This window comes from Heloderma suspectum, chromosome 6 (genome assembly GCF_057233095.1).
Source record: "Heloderma suspectum isolate Gila_16-S chromosome 6, 16-S_ref, whole genome shotgun sequence".
Taxonomy (NCBI): Eukaryota; Metazoa; Chordata; class Lepidosauria; order Squamata; family Helodermatidae; genus Heloderma; species Heloderma suspectum.
The window spans coordinates 42,253,292-42,275,628 of NC_139463.1; the positions used below are offsets into that span (position 1 = coordinate 42,253,292).

Here is a 22,337-nt window from a genome sequence, read left to right on the forward strand (position 1 = left end):
GTGTGTGTGTGCGCGTGTGTGTGTCCCTCCATTTTCTGTGCGTGTGTGCGTGTGTGTGTCCTTCCATTTTCTGTGTGTGTGTGCGTGTGTGTGTCCCTCCATTTTCTGTGTGTGTGTGCGTGTGTGTGTCCCTCCATTTTCTGTGTGTGTGTGCGTGTGCGTCTGTGTGTCCCTCCATTTTCTGTGTGTGTGTGCGTGTGTGTGTCCCTCCATTTTCTGTGTGTGTGTGTGCACATGTGTGTGTCCCTCCATTTTCTGTGTGTGCGTGCGTGTGTGTGTCCCTCCATTTTCTGTGTGTGTGTGTGTGTGCGTGTGTGTGTCCCTCCATTTTCTGTGTGTGTGTGCGTGTGTGTGTCCCTCCATTTTCTCTGCCCACAAATAGGGTGGAGGATTTTAAGAGGCCATTTTCACCCAGCTCTGTGGGTGAATGTCTCCAGAGATTCTCTGAGTTTCCCTCCCCTAGAGTAAAAAAAAAAAGGGGGGGGGACTGTGTGCAATCCGGTAGAACTGGACAATAAAGTGTCCAGCTTCCCCAATCATACGAGGAAACCAGTCGGATACCCACACAGGGGTCTCGTGAAGTGTGGTTGTGTTAAAACAAATGCCTGCCACATGAGTCATATATCTGTCAGCAAAGAAGCATAACAGAGTACTCAGAAGAGCATCAATATTCCCGGATGACTGGCTGGCTTTCTCTGTATGAACCATTTTATCTGCTTAATCACAGTCGCCATTAGATCAAGAACAAGATGAAATAGCTGCAGATGTCTCTGGAGTCATTCAATTCCTGTTAACAGCCCTGGAACACGGAGGAAGTCAGGAGGAGCTGGGGAGAAACTGTTCATCCCTTGGTGTATTTTTTCAATTAGCTAAGAGTAGGCTTTTAATAGAGAGAACTATTTTCTTCCTCCAAGTTCAACCCGGAGCAAATAGAGCCTTGGAAAGGAAGTAAAATTTGACTGTGCTCTTCTTGTTCTCCTGTTGGCACTACATTTTGGCACTTGGAGCACATTAAAAGTAATGTCCAGCCATTAGTTTTGACAATGCGGTGGTAGTCAGTGGCCTTGTAAAGCAACAGAAATTGTTTTTCTGAAGAGGCTTGGAAGGAGAGCTGAAATGACCCCCACACGCACGCACACACCACCCAAAAACAACAGTAACCAGTCTTCTCAAAATTGTCCTCTGCAAAACATTTCTGGCAAATCTTCACAGGAAGTTTTTGAGATGCGTAAATATCCATAGTAACCAGATTAATTTCATAAACATCCAGGAAATGAATCTGGTTCCTCTGAATACTTGCACATCCAGAAAACATTCAGAAACTGTTCTCCATTTAAAAAAAAAATACAAAAAAGTTAACCCAGACTCCAAAATGAAGTCCCTATCAGGTTCCTGAGCTGTCTTATGCTGACAGCTTCACCTGACATGAGGGCTAACAGGCCTCTAGAGAAGCCAAGCTCCAACTGGATCCAACATAGATGGCACATGTTGAAGTCTGTTCCAAAATCGCTATCCTTCTGTCAGACCTAGTAACAAACATCTGTGGGTAGCAAAATTCCTCTACCCCAAATTTCCCACCCATCTGTGGGTGGTGAATTGGGAGGGATGTTTCTGTGTTTTTATCCATAACAGGAAGGTGACATTCAGAAAAAGTTTGGCGGGGGGTTCACCATTAGCCGCGGTGGATAGGGGGTTTGGGGGGGGTGTTTCTTGGGGTGCAATTCTAAGCATGTTTAGAAAGAAAAAAGTTGTGCCGCCAACCACCACCCCCTCACACCCACCCTCTCCACCCCACCATGGGGTGCCTGAGAGTTCCACATTCACCACAACTACCCCCGGGCCCGCCTCCCCGCCAGCATCAAGCAGGGTCTCGAAAACTCACAGCAAGAATATGAAAAGCAGGTTGTGCTATATGGTATCTGCAATCACCTATGGTACCAAAATTACTTAGTTAAGCATGCCAAGAAAGATGAACGCAAATACTATGAGGAACTGCTAAAGTACAGCAGAGATCATCTCGTGTTATACCCATACCACTTGTCTGACATATGGTGAAGAATAAAGTCCAAAAAGTCCCAGCATGCCCCAGCCAGCATGGCTGGCTGGGGCATGCTGGGAATTGTAGGACTTCTTTTGGTCTAAACATGCATAGGATTGGGCCTTTAAATGTAATGTTTCTTTTGATGAAACTTATGGCAGGAGTGGGACCAGAAGCTCAGCTGCCATTTTGGTGTCTTCGCAATGACTTGGGTGCAGCCTTGTGAAATGATCTCCCCAATGAGGTCAGTTGATACCAACATTGCCACCCTTCTCGCAGCTGGTTAAGACTTTTCTCTACTCCCAGGCATTTGACGGAATATGAAGAGGCTTTTAATGTCAATTGTTTTATCAGGTTCCAGCATGTTCTTGTAACTGGAGGGTTTTTTAAATCTGTTTCCAATGGTTTTTAAATGTTGTATCTTAAAGATGTTATATTATGTTTTTATGGTCTCGTATTTGGGGTTGCAATTTTTGTGAACCTCCCAGGGGGCTTTGGCTATCGGGTGGCATAGAAATGAAATACACAGATGAAATGAAATGAATTCTGAGTCAAAATGTCAGCCACTCCCAACAAATGGCAGCCCCCACTGGGGCTCCATTTTTCCCACAATGCCCCAGAACTATGCTATGTCTAGGGAATTGTGGGGGGATGAAAATGATGGCTGGTTGACTGCAAAAGAAGTTTGCTGTTTGTGCTGCTGCTGCCCCAGGTGCTGGAAAGAAAAGAAATTTTAAAAAGCAAAGTTGGTGCTAATGACAAATAACCCCCAGCCCTGCAAACTATTTGTGAATTTTACCCTCCCACCATAAAACAACTAAGTGACAGACAACTGTTTCAGTGTTGACAGTGGGCAGGGGGGGGGGATTCTCTTTTGAGAACATTTGTTCTAGTGCTAATAAAAAATGGAGTTCAAGAGCGGGTCTGCCAGTCACTTACAAGCATTTCTCCTTCAATTCTGATCTTATGTTCCCCTGTTCCCGAAATTGCAACAGAACCTTTATTTAATAAGCAATATAGTCTCCCTCCTGCATCACTATTTCAGTTCCAGGATGCTTTTCCTGCATTCCACATTGCAATCCTTAATGCAATCATGTGTCAGCGGAAAATGGTACGGCTCATTCGTTTAGACAGGAGAGGATTTGCACACAATTCTGCCCATAAATGGCCCATCCGAGTGGCAGGAGATTAACTCGAGGATCATCCAAGCTATCCGGACATTGATCAAGCTGTCAATACCATTTGCCCAAAGTGCTTGTCTCTGACAGGACGAGAGTTCTCAGAGGCAGCTAAGACCCGGGCACCTGTGCCAAAGGGCAACAGACCGTCCTTGTTTCAATTCATCTAGGCAGTTGTCGTATTTTAATTGACTTCCCTTTCACATCCCCCAGAATTTTGGTCAGCCAAATGACAGTTGGATATTACAAGCCCAGAATAGTGTGTTCCAAGTCTGCCTTTTGGTGTTTTCTTGAAAATAAAAGAGGATCAATTCCCCTGTTTTTAGGTTGGTTTAGTGTATGTTTTTAAAAGCTTCTTGCAAGTGCTGGAAGCAATGAACACAAGGGGGAAATGTTAGAAGAAGAGCTTAAAGAGCACATATGCGCATGAATAATTTGGCTCAAGGCTGAAGGCAAGTACAGCCTGGCTAATTTGACTGCAGGATTTTCCAAGGAGAAACTCATAGAATCATGGGATTTTAGAAATAGAGGTCATCTAGCCTTCCTTGGTGCAAAAATCTTGCAACTAGAGCATCCCTGACTATCCAGCCTCTGCTTACATACTCCAGCGAAGAAGAACCTATCACCTCCAAAGGCAGTCTGTTCTGCTGTCAAACACCTCTTGCCATCAGGATGTTTCTCCTAATGTTTAGCTGAAATCTGCTTCCCTGCAATTTCAACCCATTGGTTCCAGTCCTGCCCTCTGGAGCAACAGAGAACAAGCCCACTCCATCTTCTGTATGACAGTCCTTCAACGCTATCATGTCTTCCTTTAATCTTCTCTTCTGCAGACTAGAAGACAGACGTGCTTCAGCATGGAATGGATCAGTCTCTCTGCATGGTGACAATGAAGCTGTGCTTTCATTTCATGTCAGGCGCTCAGGAGAATCTGGCAGCAAGTTCCCAAATTAAAAGAAGGCAGCAGAACTGGGAGGTGCATAATTAATGGTTTGGTCTGCACACATGAAACAAATGCAGTCGTAGAATTCTGCAGTGGTAGAGAGGACTGTACCACTACAGACAGCAGGTGGGAGAAATCACGTTTTTGAATGCTTCTTAACATTTTTTTTAAAAAACCCAACTTCCTGCAAGTAGAAAGCTAGCTCGTCAGGGGAAAAGGCCCTTACCCCTAGCCCAGTCCCTCCTGTACAAGTTTTCTACTTGCAGAGACGTGCGTGTATGCTTTTAAAGAACAGATGGGTGTATGCAAAACTGTGATCCCGTATCTGCAGTCTGAAACACTACAATCCATTCTACAGTCTGAGGCCTCTACCGCCTCTCTCCCATTGCATTCTGCTGAATCTGTACACAACACTAGATAATGGCAGCGAGGGCCAGCTCCAAAGGTAGGCAAGGTTGGGCATTTGCCTGGGTCCCAAGGCCAGCAGAGCGCCCACTGCATTAACAGTACCACCTTTTCCAGATTGGTATCCAGACTATCCAAGAAGATCAGATATACTCTGAGCCAGAGAGACCTGCTTCTACTAAGTTGGGGGGGCACATTGAGGGTGCCACACCTGAGGATCCCTCAAATCCTAGAGTCAGCATTGATAACAGGGGGGCTGGGGCAGGTAGGCAATGGGCTGCCCTCCAGATGTTTTGAACTAAAACTCCCACAATCCCTTACCATTGGCCATGTTGGCTGGGGTTGGTAACATCTGGAGGGCACTAGGTTGCCTCTCTCTGAAATGCATTTACTATTTATTTAAAATCATTGTATCCCGATCCTCAGCCAAAAAGCCCCCCTGTCCCCGGAGTGGCTTATAAGCAATCAGTCAAACAAGACTGCCCCTGCCTGTAGGATTACAATCTAAAAAGATGCAACACAGAAGGAAAAGGGATGGGAAGGGAAGAGGAAAAAATAAGATAAATAGATATAGATCTTCCTCATTAAAAACGGGGAAGAAAGATGAACACATCATAAGAAGCCAAGCACATTATTCCACCACAATTTCCACCAAGGTCTCACAACAACAGCTTTCTGCTTTATTTTAGACCCACTCGCTCGGCAAACACGTCCCTAGGGCTACTGTTCGCAACTGAAGAAAAATATATATTTAAAGGGGAAAAAAACCCTAAAGAAATGATTGTAGGATGGAGCAAGCCAAACCCTTGAACAAGGACCATACCAAAGAGAATTTCAAATTCACCTGCATTACATCGAAAAGCTTCCTGACAGTGCAAGCATTAATCCCTTCTGCGCAGGGGTATTTTACCATTTTTCATGAGGATGAAAGGTGAGGTGCAATCATCATTTCTCAGAGACAAGCAGGAAGGAAGGTGACTGTCACAAAAGAGATGTCATACGAGGGCAGAGCTTTCTGGTGTGTCAGGTTAGAAGCAAGGATAGTCAGGAAACACTCTGATTCTTTTGTCACTTTCCCGTTGCATTTGCCCTTGGAAAATAAAGACTATGATAATATCTGCAGAACTGTTGATAAGTTATGACAACAGTCCATCTCGCCAAAGTGGTCCTACCAAGAGGCATCATGAGGAAGTGGCCTGGCTTACATGGCAGATTTTGGGCACTATTATGGTCATTGGAGTGGAACACACACAGATCTGACTCATGGAACACAATCCACCCAGCTGTTATCCTGGCTGGAGCAACAAACTGTAAAGACATGTCTGTGGACTATCCAAAAGCATTCAAGCTCGTTTCAGTGATGTTTGCATAGGAGAATGTCCAGGAAGAATATGCCCCATGTAGGAATGGTCAAATCCATCAGTTTTGATCTCTCTTTCAGTTTCTCATTCTGCATGGCCATTTGTATGCATTTTTGCACTCATTTCTCCCAATATGTTTTGCAATTTTGCATAATGTACACTTTTCTTTTTTTGCAAGCAATGTTCCTAAGAGAATGCCTTTTTTAATGTAATTTCCACTAGGGATGGGAGAACCAGTGAATTTGGAGCTTCCCTTAATTCTCTGAAAATTTCTTCAAATCATTTTTTGGCCTCCTCCTCTTTTCATTTTGGACCTGTTTTGTGCTTGTTTGAATATGCATTCATTTTGTTTTGTGCTTGTTTGAATATTGCATTTAAATGCAAATATATGCATTTTTGTCTGCAATTTCTGTGAATAGATGCATTTTTGTACGCATTTTTTGTTTGAAGAATTCCATTGCAAAAATTTTAGAAGTGTGAATTTCAAAGGATAACTGAGGTTCGGTTCACATATGGATTCAAAAGTGCAAAATTGGGGAACTTTGCATCAAAATGCAAACCAAGCTAATTTCTCCGCTATTCATAGTCCCATTTTTAGGGAAGAGGAGAATTTGGATTTTCATTTTGGTTGATATCTTTTTTACACTTTAAAAAAAAAAATTGAATCAAGCACCAGCAGTGCATCTTTGGCTTGTGACGTTATATATGACAAATATAATGAAGCTGATATATATTATCAGGTTTCAGGATAGTGTAAAGATTAATGCAGTTGCAGTTAGACACGGACAGCATGATCATGTATACATCTACTCAGAAGAAAGTCCCATTGAGTTCCATATTCTGCATATGGAACTTTAGCCTGAAAGAGAATTTTTGGTTTTCTGATCAAGACAACCTTTAATTTTGCATGTATTTGAATCTTGTTTAAATGGCTGAGCAATCTATACTCATCTAGAGTTGTAATAAATGCTGATATGTAAACAGTAGAGTGTAATGGCTCTTCTTAATGTTAAGCAGGACCACCCTGAGATGCACTAGGAAATAATGCCCCCTCCAGGTCAAGGTGCAAATAGTACCCTGAACATGCACAGAAGTAGCTTTAAAGGAACACATTCATTCAGATCAGGAGACCGCGCAAACACAATTCATACTCATAAGCCACCTGCCTGCTTTTCCCAGAGGGTCGAAGATATGGGTCTCCCAAGTCCAAAGAACCTGTGGATAGGGTGCAGTGCACTCTATGGGTTTATGCATGCTTCCCCCTTCCCTGTGTTTTGCTGCATTTATACAAGAGGAATTACTTATGCAGCCTGAACTTATCCATGTTTCCCTCCAGCCGGAGTTCCCTGCCATGGGTCTTCACACTGCAGGCCAAAGCAGCAAGGTTGGAGGATGCTGCCATAGGAAAGCCATGCTGCTCCCCTGCAAATCATGCCCCACACACATCCCAAAGCTTTGCGCTTGTTTGACTGCAAGCAAGGCTCCTAAACCCATCCCTGCTGCCTGAGACCAGGGATGTACAGATTCCCCACCGTCCGTTCCGGTGGGGAATCCGCCCAGGGGCGAGGAGGCGATCCGTTCCTCCCCCCCCCCGGAATTCTCCGGAGCAGCTCTGTTCTGCAAGGATTCTGCAAAGCCGCCCGGCTTGATGGCCGCTTACCTGGACCCGTTCGCCTCCGCGCTGATTGCCATGTTGCTTAAAAAAATGGCGATCGGCAGGATGTGCCCATAGACTCATGGCTCTATTTTGTGTATAAGTCGATGGGCACATCCTGCCGATCGCCATTTTTTAAAGCAACATGGTGATAGGCGTGGAATTGAACGGGTCCGGTTAAGCCCAAAGCCAAGTGCCGTTCCGTGGGGAAGTAAGCGGGGCCATTCCAGTGCGGATTCCAGAGGCTGGATTCCAAAGGATCTGGATTCATTTGAATCCACAGCGGATTTCTCTGACATCCCTACCTGAGACACAACATTTCATTTCCATTCATTTATTATATTTCTATACTGCCCAATAGCTATGGATGGTGTGGGAGTCCAAAAAGGGGGTGGACTCTGACAGAATCCTCCCCATCTGGCCTCCCAGACCCTGCTCACAGAGTCCTGGGGAGCTGACGGACCTGGCCATCAAGTCCTCTGGAGCTCGGTAAGTGGCTGGGAGTGCCATGGCACCGCAGCACACTCAACCTGGCCACCTCGGGAGGAGGGCAGGGCGAGAACGCAGGGAACTGGCCACACTGGGACTCATCCTGCCTCTGTGGCTGTCAAGGGCTTCCTTAATGGCCTCCATGGGGAGGATGGGCCTTGGCGGCACCCCAGTGCTCTTGCCCCGGCCTCCTCCCAAGGAGGATACCAATGGTGGTGCTGGCTGGGGGTGGAGCTTGATGAGCTTTCGCCGGCTCGGCCCCTGGACTCCATTCCATCTTCCACCAGCTGGCCCAGCTCAGTATGCAAGGGGTCAGGCCAGCTGGTGGAATTTCTGTAAATTATTGAGTGTGTGTGTGTGTATGTGTATGTGTAAAAAGACATTTGTGGAAATTACACCCATAAATTGGGAAATCTGTGCAATTTACAGCTGCAATTTGTGCAAGTTACACAATTTACGGCTGAAATTTCCGCAAATCTCTATTTGCACAAATCATGGCTGAGACCAAAAACCCCATGCAGCTCGTCTCACAAAAGCAAGCCAAGTCAGGAATGCCACAGAAGTCCAGTGACCCCACAAAGTGCCAATTTCCCCATGATGGACATTTCTAGTGCCAGGCAGACCTCGTTGGGGAGATGGTTCCATAACTGGGGAGCTGCCACCGAGAAGGCTCTCTGCCTTGTTGCCAGCTTCTGAGCCTCCCTTGGAGGAGGTATCTGGATGAGGACCTTAGATGATGAGCGGAGTATACAGGTAGGTTCATGCCAGGAGTGGCGCTCCATCAGGTATTGTGGTTCTGAGCCATGTAAGGCCTTATAGGTCAAAACCAGCACCTTCAAATGGGCTTGGAAAAATACAGGCAGCCAACGCAAGCAGGCCAGAAATGGTGTTAAATGTTCAGACCTTCTTGGTTATCAGTCTTGTTATCAATCTGGGCACCGCATTTTGCACAAACTGCAGCTTCTGAACCATCTTCAAAGGCAGCCCCACATAGAGCACATTGCAGTAATTGAACTAGGAAGTTACCAGAGCATAGATGACTGAAACCAGATTATCCCTGTTTAGATTATCCCTGGGCCACCAACAAAAATTGGCAGAAAGCACTCTGTGCCACTGAGGCCACCTGAGCCTCAAGTGATGAAGACGGCTCCAGGAGAACCCCCAAGCTATGAACCTCCTCCTTCTGGGGGGAGTGCAACCCCATCCAGAACAGGTTGAGCACCCTCCATCCAGTCAGAAGAACCACCCTCTAACAGTATCTTGATCTTGTCTGGATTTAGATCCAGTTTATTAGGCCTCATTCAGTCCATTGTTGCAGCCTGGCATTGATTTAGCACATCCACTACCTACCCTGATGAAGATAAAAAGGGGCAATAATAGAGCTGCATGTCATAAGCATAATGATGACAATGCACTCCAAAACTCTGGATGACCACAGGGGTCACACACACCCCTGCCATGCTATTTAACACCTGTATGAAACTGTTCAATGGCAAGGGGGGAACTAACCCCTGTAGAACCCCATACTACAGAATCCATGAGCAATATTCCACAAACTCCACCTTCTGCAGACGGCCATCCAAGTAGGAGCAAAACACTTCAACGCAGTACCTCCCACTCCCAACTCTGACACTCAACCCAGAAGGATACCATGGTCAATGGTACTGAAAGCTACCAAGAGATCAAGGTGAATCAATAAGGTCATATTCCCCCTGTCTATCTACTGACCTAGGTCATCAAACAAGGTGAGCAAGGCTGTTTCCATGCCAAAACCCAGCCTGAGCCCTGACTGAAATGGATCCAGTTAACTGGTCTCATCTAGGAATGTACGAAAGTCACTTACCGTTTCGCAGATCTGCTTCACGGTGGGGGGGAGGCACTCCGTCCCTCCCCCTGGAGTCCTGCCTGGCCGGCTCCGCTCCGCAGGGATTCCACAGATCCGCCTGCCGGCTCCGCCCGAAGCTGGACATCCGGCCGCTAGGCAGCAGGGACACAAATGGCGGCAAGCGTAGACGCCGCCGTTTGCGTCCCTGTACTTAACCGTGATAGGCTACGTAAATATTTACATAGCCTATCACGGCAAATTAAAAAAAAACATGTACGCAAATGGTGGCGGCTACAGTGGCCGCCATTTGCGCTTGCTATTTTTCGCTATTCTAGCCTACGTAAATATTTACGTAGGCTAGAATGGTGAAAAATAGCGAACGCAAATGGCAGCCGCCATAGCTGCCGCCATTTGCATACGCTGCACCCAGCCACCTCACCCGCTGCCGCCGCCGCACCCGCCGCCGCACCCACCGCTGCCACCACCACCACCGCTGCCACACCTGCCACCGCTGCACCCGCCGCTGCACCTGCCGCTGCACCCACCGCTGCACCCACCGCCGCATATGCCGCACACGCCGCCGCCGCCGCACACGCCGCCACTACACCTGCTGCCACCACACCTGCCATCACACCCACCACACCCGCCGCACCTGCCACCGCTGCACCCGCCGCCGCACCCGCCGTGTGCACCACCGCCACACCCGCCACCGCCGAATCCGCAGCTGCCACCGGAGCCACCGCCGCCACCGACTCCGCCGCATCCGCCCCAGGTAAGTGCCATCCCAGGGGATTCCACGGGGGGGCGGGGGGCAGGAGGCCGTTCCGCCACGGATTCTGGGGGGGCGGATTCTACAGAATCCGGCCTCACTGGAATCCGTGGCAGAATTCTCCACCATCCCTAGTCTCATCCAAGAATGTCTGAAGATGGTTGGCAACCACCCACTCAAGGACCTTGCCCAGGAAAGGAATTATTTGCCACCAGCCTAAAGTTATTAAGACTTTATGGGTCCAGGGATGGTTTCTTCAGGAGGAGTATCACTACTGCCTCTTTCAGGCCACCTGAGACCACTCCCTCTCTCAAGGAGGCATTGATCACCTCCATAGCCCAACTAGTGATGTCCACGGAATCCGCCACAGACTCAAATGAGGCCAAATTCCATTGAATTCGGCCCCCCGGAGTCCGTGGCAGAACGGATGTACTCACCTCCGCCTCCTAGACCCACACAGACCAAATCCTCCCTCCCGGCAGCTCCGTTCAGGAAGTGATCCGGATGCAAATGGCGTCCACGATGCCATTTGCTTCTCTGTTTTTCCTCGCGATAGGCTACATGTCTGTATTTATGTAGATATTTACATAGCCTATCGCGAGAAGAACCAGGGATGCAAACGGCATAGCAGATGCCATTTGCATCCGGATCACTTCCTGTTTCTGCTCAGCAGTCATACAGCACAGCAATGGCAGCCGTATTGTTTCCAGAACGGAGCAAGCCAGCAGCTCTGCGGACTCACCACGGAGCGGAGCCAGCCAGCAAGGATTCCAGGGGGGAGGAATCGATAGCCTCCCCCCCCCCCCGCGGACCCCCCTGCAGACACCAAGTAAGGGGATTCGTACATCCCTAAGCCCAACCACCTATTTTTCTAAGCCAGCTTCTGCCAGTTTCTCGGAGCCAAGCGGGGCAAGGATCCAATATGGAAGTGGTTGCATGAACCTGTCCAAGCATCTTGTCAATGTCATCAAGCAGAACCAACCAAAACTCACCCAGGAAAACTGGACAAGGCTGTGCTCTGGCCTCACCTGATGCACCTACTGTAACACTGGAGTGTAAGTCCTAGCAGATGCAAGAGGTTTTATCTTGGAAGTGCCTAGCAAGTGTATTACAGTGGGCCTCAGATGGATCCACATTTTCCCTAGGGCCAGCATGTAATAAGTCTCTGACAACCCTGAAAAGCCCCGCTAGGTTACACATAGAGGATTCAATAGAGGCAGCAAGATACTGTTTCTTCACCACCCTCACTGCCCTGAATATATATGACCTTCGGCATGCACCAAAGTTCAATTACATCCACTAAGAGGGTTTTTTTTTACCATCTGCATTCTCTCCTGTTTTGCTTCATTGCTCTCAGCTCTGGAGTATACCACAGAGCCGTACGACTTCAGAGAGGGTGCCAAGTAGCAATTGTGTGAACCACCCAGGTAATTTCTGCATTCCAGAGATTAACCAGGGTTTCAACAGGAGAGCCAGCTATATCAGCCGAACCCCACCCCCCACCCCCGGAGCCATCAGAAAACCATTGGATCCATTAGCCCCTGGGGATGGACCACTGTAATAGATCCTCCACCCTTGCAGAGGGGGAAATCTACCACCAGTCTAAACCTCAGCTGGTGATGATCTGACCTAGGGATGTACGAATTACTTACCTGCCATTCCGGCAGGGGGTGGGGGTCAGCAGGGGGGAGGTGATCCATCCCTCCCCCCGGAATGCTCCTGGCTTGCTCCACTCCTCGGTGATTCCATGGAGCCGCTGGCCAGCTCCAAAGCCCCAGCAATACGTCCACTATTGCCATATCGCTGGCTGGACTGACAGACTGCAGTTGCAAATGGCGTCAGCTACACCACTTGTGTCCCTGCTCTTCAATGTGATAGGCTACAGGGACGCAAATACGCCATTTGCATCCCTGTTTTTTTCACGCAATAGGCTACGTAAAGATTTACATAGCCTATCATGTCAAAGAGCAGGGACGCAAATGGCGTAGTGGATACCATCTGCGTCCGCAGTCCGTCAGTCCAGCCAGCGATACAGCAATGGCGGCCGTATCGCTGGGGCTTCGGAGCCAGCAGCAGGCAGGATCCGGCTGGCGAGGACTTCACAGGGAGGCAAAGGTAAGAGACCCGATCCTGCACAGACTTGGGGGGGCTGGATTCTATTGAATCCAGCCTCATTGGGGTCCGTGGAGGATTTCTCTGACATCCCTAATCTGACCAGGACAAATTCAGACCATCATCTCCATATCCAGCTGACAAAACGAAAACAAATCTGGAATATGCCCCCTACATGTGTTGGGCCGATGACATGTTGGGAAAGTCCCACGGTCGTCATGGAGACCAAGAAATCCTGAGCTGCCCCAGACAAGACACCCTCAGCATGAATGTTGACATCCCCCAGAACCAAAAGTCTGGGGGACCTTAACAGCACTCCTAAGACCACCTCTGTAGGGAGGCTGTTGAGCAGCAGGGTGGGAAGTACACCAACAGAATCCCCAATCTTCTTGCTGGCCTGACACAAGGTGCAAACTCTCTAGGCCAGTAATCAGATGGACAGGGAGCCTGGAGAGGGAGAGGGAATTCCTATAGACCACAGCAACCACCCACCTCTCCCTGGCCCTCAAGTGTGCCCTGATGTTGAACCAAGTATCCTGGTGTGCAGAGCTGGGAGACAGTGACCCTGCTCACCTCCCCAGGTCTCGGTTATGCATGCCAGATCGGCCACCTCATCAACTGTCAAATCACGAGTAAGAGAGGTCATATTTCGAACTGCTCTGGCATTTCAGAGCAGCATCCAGAGCCTCCAGGGCAGGCTGAACCACCACGCCTGCAGATGGGGGGAAGCCGGAACATGGCACAGCCGTTAAATGTCTGGGATGGATTCCCCTAAGCTGGCGAGCTCTCCTCCCAGTGCCACATCTCTGTTGACCCGTAACCACACTAATTGAGGGGGGGCCTTGGTTCCCCCCTGCCCACCCGCCGACCTCATATCCTCGCTCCCAGGCACATGACCAGATTTTAAGGGGAAAAACCAATCCTCCCCCCCCCCCCACACACACACACACCCTGAAAAAAGCCCATTGACAGAAAAGCCAATTAGGGGTCAATCGGCACTCCTGACAAACACGGCTCAAGTGGGGAAAAGAATTCTCCACAAAGCCTTACATTTTCTGAGAGTAATTTCATCAGTGATCATGAAAGTACATTTCAGACTTTTTGCCAGGGTTGTTTGAGGAGAGAAGGGAAAAGTGAAACTCCCCCTGTCAACTGATCCCCATCTTTTAATATAAGATGATTGCCGTGTCTTTCAGCACCATGAGAGCGCCACTTATTTCCTGCTTCGTCTGTCCAATGATTTTCAGAGGTGGCATTTTGTTTTTGTTTTTTAAAAAGATTTCAAGTAGACGAATTCTCAGCATCTGACCTAAGGAAAACTCACAGAAAAAAACAAAATAACTCACAGCTCACTCGCAGGGGGAGGGGGAGGAGCATGTGAGGATGGGTGGATGGATTTGTTTGGGGTGGGGGGGGGCTGGGAGCTGTGTAGAAAGCAGAATGTTCGCTTTGCTCTTAAACATGTTCTGCGTGTTTTTCTAAAACCCGCCATGTTTTCCAATTACTCACCACCTGTTATGCAGTCTGCAAGTTTAGTTGTCTTATCTCAGTAAGGATCATAGAATCATAGAATAGTAGGGTTGGAAGGGGACTACAAGGCCATCAAGTCCAACCCCCTGCTCAGTGCTGGAATCCAAGTCAGAGCATCCCTGACAGATGGCTGCCCAGCCTCGTCTTGAATGCCTCCAGTGTGGGAGAGCCCACCACCTTCCTGGGTAATTGTTTCCATTGTCGTATTGCTCGAACAGTCAGGAGTAGGGATGTACGAAAGTTCCGCCACAGATCTTGGGGAGGCCAAATGCCAGCGCATTCGGCCCCCCAAAATCGGTGGCGGAACGGCCCCCCACCCCCCCAGGACGGGACTTACATTCGGCGGATCTTCCTGGAGGCGGCTCCGGCGGCGGCTCCGGCGGCGGCTCCGGCGGTGGTGCAGCGGCAGCGGCGGTGGCGGCCGGTCTTCCGACCAGCTGCTGCCGCCACCATTTCCAGGTTAAAACAAACAAACAAACAAAAAACGTGATAGGCTACGTAAAGATATACGTAACCTATCATGGCTAGATTTAAAGAAAACACTGTGATAGGCTACGTAAATGTTTACGTAGCCTATCACAGCTGATTTAAAAAAAAACAACAACGCACGTACGCAAATGGCGGCGCCCATGGGCACCGCCATTTGTGTTCCTTATTTTGGCACGTCTTAGTCTACGTAAACATTTACGTAGACTAAGACGGCAAAAATAAGGGGAACACAAATAGCGTAGACGCTACGCAAATGGCGGCGTCCATGGTCCATAGTCCATTTGCGTACGCGCGTTTGTTTTTTGTTTTTTTAAATCAGCCATGATAGGCTACATAAACATTTACGTAGCCTATCATGGCTGCCTGCAGGGACGCAAACGGCAGTGGCTATGGCCTCCATTTGCGTCCCTGCTAGCCAGCGGCCGGATGTCCGGCTGCTGGCAGAGCCGGCCGGCGGCTCCGCAGAAACGCTGCGGAGCACAGCCGGCCAGCCAGGATTCCGGGGGGAAGGAACGGAGCGCCTCCCCCCCAGCCAGGATTCCGGAGGGAGGGACAGAACGCCTCCCCCCCCCAGCATCTGCATAATCCGCGAACGGGTAAGTGACTTTCATACATCCCTAGTCAGGAGTTTTTCCTGATGTTCAGCCGGAATCTGGCTTGCCCATTATTCCATGTCCTGCACTCTGGCATGATGGAGAACATATCCTGGCCTTCCTCTTTGTGACAACCTTGCAAGGACTTGAAGAGCGCTATCCTATCTCCCCTCAGTCTTCTATTCTCAAGGCTAAACATGCCCAGTTCTTTCAGTCTGTCCTCATAGGGCTCTGTTTCCAGTCCCCTGATCATCTTTGTTGCCCTCCTCTGAACCCTCTCCAGTTTGTCTGCATCCTTCTTAAAGTGTGGTGCCCAGAACTGGACACAGTACTCCAGATGAGGCCTAACCAGTGCTGAGTAGAGGGGAACTAGTACTTCCCGGGATTTGGAAGCGATGCTTCTATGAATGCAGCCCAAAATAGCATTGGCCTTTTTTGCAGCCACATCACATTGTTGAGTCATATTCAGCTTGTGATCGACAACAATTCCAAGATCCTTCTCGCTTGTAGTGTGGTTGAGCCGCGTATCCCCCATCTTGTAACTGTGCATTTGGTTTCTTTTTCCTAGGTGCAGAACTTGGCATTTATCCCTATTAAATGTCATTCTGGTGTTTTCTGCCCAGCGCTCCAGTCTATCCAGATCACCTTGAATTTTATATCTGTCTTCCAAAATATTAGCTATCCTGCCCAATTTTGTGTCATCTGCAAATTTGATCAGCATTCCCTGCACCTCCTCCTCCAAGTCATTAATAAAAATGTTGAAGAGCACTGGGCCCAGGACATTAAGGGCCCAGGCCCCTTCAGCAAAAGGTCTTGAAACAACAACATTTTGAATGCTTTTCGCTGGCTTTTGCATAGTGTCTTGTTAGGCTGCTGCTTTTGATTGGTAAGATCTATTTTTGTTAATTTTTTTTAATTGACAAGTCACTGTTTTTATGGAACTTTCCTTGTAAACTTCTTTATTGAATTGTTATTGTATCTGTTCTATATGGTTTTTATCTCGTACACTGCCTTGAGAGGGTGCCATCCTTGAAGGCGGCCAAGAAATCATTCTAAACAAACAAGCAAGCCAGCAAGCAAACAAACATTTCTTTGGGCAGGGCTGGCCTGAAACATTTCACTAACCCCCCCTCCACACACACACACACACACACACACACACCCAAGAGGTCACACCAATACACTTCCAAGGGGCAAGGTGATTTGCCTAATCCCTGAGCATTGGCTACGCTCTCTCAGGCTGATGGGACTTGTAGTCCAACATCTGGAGGGCACCAGGTTGTCTACTCTTGAGGTAGGGGATTTAGGGTACCCTTAAGAGTGGCATAGTGGGAGACAAGACAAATCTGAATTTGAAGGTAGAGAAAAGCTTCCTGCATCTTCTGGATAAACAAAGGGGGGGCCGGTTGGGGCCAGCAAGAATGTGAAATGCTACCACCATTAAGCAGGCCATAATTTCATCTCTCTTTCCACTCCACACCCCCTCAAAATCAGTACCTTTCAAACAAGGTAATGAAACTGGGAGGGTCCATTTGGCTTACCCTTAACAAAGCATCCCAAACAGCGTTTCTTAAAAACCATTTGGTGGCAGAGGACATCGCACATTTAGGAAGCCCAAGGAAGAGATGACAACGTTCTGAACTGAACTCCCACCCAAATGCAATTCTGTTTCAGGCGGGGAGGTGGGAAATGGTTTTAAAATTATCAGCTACCTTCCAGGTCTGCAGTGGAAACAACCAAGGCGAGGGTAGCAGGCAACGTTGCAGCAATTTTAGACTGAAATTTGCTATGCCGTTGGAGAGCAGCGTATCCAGCAATAAAATAATTAGTGATGTGCCGAAAATTTCTCCCACATTTTTTTGACCCTTCCCATTCAATTTGATAGAAGAGAAATTGCTTCTGAAAAGAAATTCAATGTTGAAGAAATTTCGGAGAAATTCTCATGGGCTGGGTTTGGGGGCTTTCCTTACTTAGGAGGTGGCTGAGGAGTGGCTTGTTTTTCATTGTACAATGATCTCTTTGGCAGCCTGTAGCCTCCTCAGCTTCCTGAACTTCAATTAAAACCCCATTTAAGGCACCATGCGGCTATTTCAGCGCAGGATGTGCAGGCAGCCTGGGAGGCTGGTTGTGACTAGGGATGGTGGAGAATTCTGCCACGGACTCCAGTGAGGCCGAATTCCAGTGAATTTGCCCCCCCCCCCGAATCTGTGGCGGACCAGCTCCTACCTGCCTCTGGCAGGTCTGGATCTGGCCACTGCTGTCTGCCATCCAGTCTGCGGCAGCGAATGGCGTCCTGCGTATTTATGTAGCCTATCACGGCAAAGCAGGGACGTAAATGGCGTCCCCTACATGGGACGCCATTTGCAGCCGCAGCCCAGCAATGGATGGAAGTCTGGCTGTGGGCGGCCCTGGTCGGCAGCTCTGCAGACTTGCTGCAGAGTGGAGCCGGTCAGGGAGGATTCCAGGGGGAGGGACGGATCGCCTCCCACCCCCAGCGGACACCCCGCAGATGCAGGTAAGTGGGGTTTCGTACACCCCTAGTTGTGACTAGGTAAGCTCAAAAACACCACAAAAATAAATTATAAAACATCCTGAATGAGACAGAACAATTGAAGCCCCTTTCATGGGGCTGGGAGCAAACATTCAGGAAATTGGAGGACAGATTTGGGCAGAGCACGGACTCTACCTCATCCCTGGAGCCAGACACCTGCATTGCAGTGGAAGTAAACTGGGGGCCAGGCTGCTAAGACAACGGATGCGGTGGCAGCATGAAAAACCCCAAACCCCTTTCCACAGAACAGAGAAGCTGGGCTACAAGCCCTGCCAATGGGGAGCCCTAGCTGGGAGAAACTGTGGAGAATTTATCCCCCCCACCCCCAGAGAAATTCGGTGAAATTGGCTCCCAAATTTCTCTGCCCACAAGTAAGGTGGAGAATTTCAAGAGGCCCTTTGCACACAGCTCTAAAAATCACTGTAAGAAGAAATGGCTTTTTCCCATCTATTTGTTGCTGGTTTCATTTGCATTCATTAGGTGGGTCAGCGTCAAAGCCAAACTGCTGGGTCAGTTTCTTTCCATGTATTCCTTTGTTTTAACAGAGTGAGAAATAGCAATAAGGATGTTTTGTTGCTTATGCTGTGATGACAAAAATGCCCCACCCCCATTGTATTTTCTACTGCCCCTTTTTCCGAGGGGTGGGAAATTCAGGTTAGCCTCTGCAGAGTGAATGAGAGGGGAGAGCAACCCCATGGTCCTGAGACAGCATCTGGGGAGGCCATAGCACGATTCGACCTCCTGGATCCGAGGTCACAGACAGTGCTCCGACCTCGGACCAACGTGTCTGAGCTCCCCTCAACAGCCAGTGCAGAGAGAACCATGCCGGCTGCCTCTCCAACCTCAGCGAGGAGAGAAAGAGGGAGGTTCTCACAGAATCACAGCATAGAAGGGTTGGAAGGGGCCTATGAGACCATCAAGTCCAAACTCCTGCATTGGAGAGCGGGGACTGGAGAGGCCAGCTTATAAAGAATCCTGCAGCCTCCCCAGACGCCCTCCTTCCTGCTCTGCAGAGCCCCAGCTAGATGGGCAAAAAAGCCTGTCGAGCAAAAATGCAGAGCGGGAAGAGCCCCGAGGCAAAGATGCCCTCCACCTTCTTCCTGTTCTGCTCAGCATGCCTGTCAGCCTCTGAGTTTGGAGGCTGACACACCCCCTGATAGGATTGCGCCCTAAATGTCCTTTGGAGGAGAAAGCCCTGGCGGTGTATATGGATGGCATAAGAATCCATTTTTGTCCAGAAATTTGCTGGGGGGCATTGTCAGGAGCAGAGGCCAGCCCACAGGTTGGCATTGCTGGTCCCCAAAGTACAACAACCCTACTTGCACCTCACACTCATCCAAATAGCCTCTCTGCTAGCCAATTTTTAAAAGAAAACCGCTAGTTTTTGCCCCATCCTCAGAAACACTGCCAGCAAAAAGCAGTTCCAACCCTCTGCCTCCCTGCAGCAGGTGAGCATGAAGGGAACATAGGAAGTTGCCTTAGACTGCGTCAGACCCTTGGTCCATCTAGGCCAGTATTGTCAGCACTGCCTGGCAGCAACGGCTCTCCAGGGTTTCAGGTGGGAGTCTTTCCCAGCTCCTCCTGGAGATGCCGGGGATCGAACCTGGGACGTTGTGCTTCCAAAGCGGGTGATACCACTAAGTTCTACATGGAGAAAAGCAAAATGGGTGGGGGGCAAGACCGAATGATGTCAGGGTGGGGTATGGCTTTGGGGGCAAAGATCCACCCCTGACATCATCTGGCCCCCTGGATTGTTCCTGTGGGTGGGGGAGAATCCATGTCCGACATCCCTACAGTAGGTGATATATGAAACCTGTTATATTATTTCTACAGATACTTCCATGTAGAGATGGGTGAATCAGTCTATTTCTGGTCTGTGTCACTTTCACATGTGTTCACTCAGGGATGGACAAACACACTGAGCCCTGTGCCATGCACCGGACTCTTGCTGGCTGCCTGCCCCTGCTCACCACATGTGGCAAGCTGCCGAACAGCCTGCGGGCACCCAGAGAGCAATACCTGGCCACCCGATCCTTTGTCGAGCCACCATTTTACATAAAAATGACAACTTGGCCTTTTTTTGTAAATCCCCATTTCATCAAATGGCAGCCCTATAACAGACATTTACACAAGATTATAGGTGTAAATGGACCATTTACACCTGTAATCGTGTGTAAATGGCCTGTTTGTGGCCGCCATTTGCATAAATGCAGATTTACAAAAAAGGCCGAGCTGTCATTTATATGTAAAAAGGCAGCTCGCCAGTCCAGCCGGGACTGCCATGCTTGCCCAACTTGGTGCACACTGAGTCTGGCAAGCAGAGCAGTCCACAGAGTCTGGAAGGCCGAGCGGGGCAGTCTGCTAGGCTCCACCCCCCGATCAGACTCCCACGACATCCCTATGTTCACCCGTAAGTCCATTACATCTTAATTTCTCCATTAATCTGCAGAGTTCTTTAATAAGATACTTCCTCTCAAAATACACATCTCTAAATGTACCTTCTCTCAAAATATGCATTTACCACCTTTTTGATAAGCTTTTTTGAGCAAAGGACTGCATTGAAACATTCAGGATGCATGAAAGCCAGTAGACAACTAAGTGCCAATTGGTCCATTCGTCTGGGAGATGGAGATCAGGTTGGTCTGCATTGGAATTCTCAAAGATCAAATTCCTTAAGCATCCCAGTTTCCACTTTCCCATAAGCTCAGGAAAGTTAGCAGTAAAAGTAGATGTACCAACTTGCAATGCCATTCCAACTGGCCACTGTGGAAAGCAGAATGCTGGACCAGATGGACTTTCCTCTCATCTAGCAAGTCTTTTCTTAAATCCTTGTTTATTTTGTTTTGTTTGTATCCCACCTTTCTGCCAAAGAATGGTGCTCGAGACAGCAACACATTATGTGGTTATTATATATGTATGATAATCTGTCACAGGCTAAATTGCACATTATGTTTCCCCATTATGTAAAGCCCTATGAGGAGAGACTGAAAGAACTGGGCATGATTAGCCTTGAGAAGAGGAGACTGAGGGGAGATATGATGGTGCTCTTCAAGGACTTGAAAGGTTGTCACAGAGAGGAAGGCCAGGATCTCTTCTCGATCATCCCAGAGTGCAGGACACGGAAGAATGGGCGCAAGTGACAGGAAGCCAAATTCCAGCTGAACATCAGGAAAAACTTCCTGACTGTTAGAGCAATACGACGATGGAACCAATGACCTAGGGAGGTGGTGGGCTGGGCTCTCCCACACTGGAGGCATTCAAGATGAGGCTGGACAGCTGTCTGTCAGGGATGGTTTGACTTGGATACCTGCACCATGAAAGGGGTTGGTCTTGTAGGCCCCTGGTCTACAAGTCACGGAACCCACGTGACTTGGAAAAAGCTGGTCTGCTGAACAATCCACAGGTGGATTCATAGAAATCTGAACTCATTTAAATCTGTTGCAGATTTCCCCAACACCCCCACACAAGACGCTCCCTAAGTCATACAGCACAGATCTGAATCTCAGTAGGGATGGCGGAGAATTTCTCCACGAATCTTCGGGAGGCCGAGTGCCAACGCATTTGGCCCCCCGAAAGTGTTGGGGAAATTCTCGGGGGGCCCCCCCGGGATGGGACTTACCTTTGGTGAATGTCCCTCCTGGCGGCGGGTCCCGGTGGTGGTTCGGCGGCGTTTCGGTGAGGGCGGGGGCGGCGGCCGGTTTCCCGACCAGCCACCGCCGCCGCCATTACAAAATAAAGTAAAAAAAAACATACACACCCGTGATAGGCTACGTGACGATTTACATAGCCTATCACGGCTGACTTTGGAAATCTAGCCGTGATAGGCTATGCAAATCGTTACGTAGCCTATCACGGGTGTGTGTGTGTGTGTGTTTTAACTTTTTTTTTTCACGGCCAGGGACACAGGGCGCTCCTCCCCGGCCTGAATTTCGCCGGCGAGGGGTGGGGCACCTCCCCCCCAGCCTGAATTTCAGCCGGGCAAGGCGGGGCGCCTCCCCCCCTCACCTGAACTTCGGGGGGAGAACCGAAGCGCCTCCCCCCCACCGCAAAGCAAGCTGCGGGACAAGGTAAGTCCCTTTCGTCCATCCCTAAATCTCAGTGACTATCATGCATTGCACCCATTGTTTGTTTGTTTATTTACAATATTTAGATACTGCTCCACATCAAAAGATTTCAGAGTGGTGAACAGCAAAGATAAAAGATTATATCACCATGTTAAAACAATTAAAACATTTTAAAAGGAAGACATTTTGAATTTAATAAACTGTGGCTGGTCACCCAAGGAAGGCCTCTTGAAATAACAGTATCTTCAGGAGGTGCCAGAAGCAATCCAACGTTGGCGCCTGCCTGACCTCTGAAGGCAGGGAGTTCCGCAGGAAGGGGGCCAGCACACAGAAGGCTGT

At 48.9% G+C, this 22,337-nt stretch overlaps 1 protein-coding gene across 1 annotated transcript in view; it reads right to left on the minus strand.

The window, feature by feature from the left end:
* ZMAT4 (zinc finger matrin-type 4) overlaps window positions 1-22,337 on the minus strand; it is a 302,363-nt gene that overhangs the window by 179,995 nt on the left and 100,031 nt on the right. The window lies entirely within an intron of this gene.